Source organism: Helobdella robusta (genome assembly GCF_000326865.2).
Source record: "Helobdella robusta unplaced genomic scaffold HELROscaffold_371, whole genome shotgun sequence".
In the NCBI taxonomy this organism is placed as follows: Eukaryota; Metazoa; Annelida; class Clitellata; order Rhynchobdellida; family Glossiphoniidae; genus Helobdella; species Helobdella robusta.
The window spans coordinates 4,251-5,122 of record NW_008704790.1 but is presented as its reverse complement, the minus strand read 5'-3'; positions in this window follow the sequence as shown (position 1 = coordinate 5,122).

Sequence of the window (872 nt, the reverse complement as noted above, 5' to 3'; positions counted from 1 at the left end):
GCCTTTTTTCGAAAATCTCAATTTCTTTTTTCAAATAGTCAGCGTTATTTTGACTCTCAGCATCATCCGAGGACTCATCCAATTGGGATTTACAGGGGGAACCGTTGAGGAAATTGGTAACTTTTGTGCGATGTGTATCGTATGGACTGCCATCCTCATCACGTTTTCTTTTTTCGCCTCGATGTTTTTCATTTTTTGTCACTTCATATGGAACTGGCTGTTTAAAGGAAAAAGTCCTTTGGTAGTAATTAGATGATTGATTGTTATAGGATTGTTCGTTTTTACCTTTTGCCATATAACTTTCTTGCGAGCGTTTTCTTTTTGTTCCTTGTTTGTAGGAAGTCCTTTGGTAAAAATTAGAGGATTTTTCGTCTCGTGAATGTGTCGCATATTTTTCCCGGGAATCATGTCGATTTCTATTTGCAGATGAATAGTAATAATCGGCTCGGTCGTCTTCTCTGTGACGTTCACTGGGTCGAGATTGATAACAATGAACTTTTCTTTTCGTTGTTCGAAACTTGGATTTTCTTCCTTCATAATCAAAGGCACGGCAGTCACGGTAAGGAGATCTTGATCGTCTTCGGCTGTATTCGTCGCTGGAGGAGGAATCGTAACGAGATTGTCTTCGATTCTTCGATCTGGATCTTCTTCCTTCATAGCTTTTGTTATATCTGGCGCTGTCAGAATACATGATGAGCTGTATTATGTTATGTTATGTTGTCAATATTGAAAATCACTGTTCCAATCTGTAGGCTACTAAGATATTATTTCAGCTACGATGTTCGTCGATGTTAAAAATCTCTGGCAAAATTTATAGGTTACAATGATAATTCTCAGTTACGCAAGGGGAATAAAATTTAACTCTCAAAAAT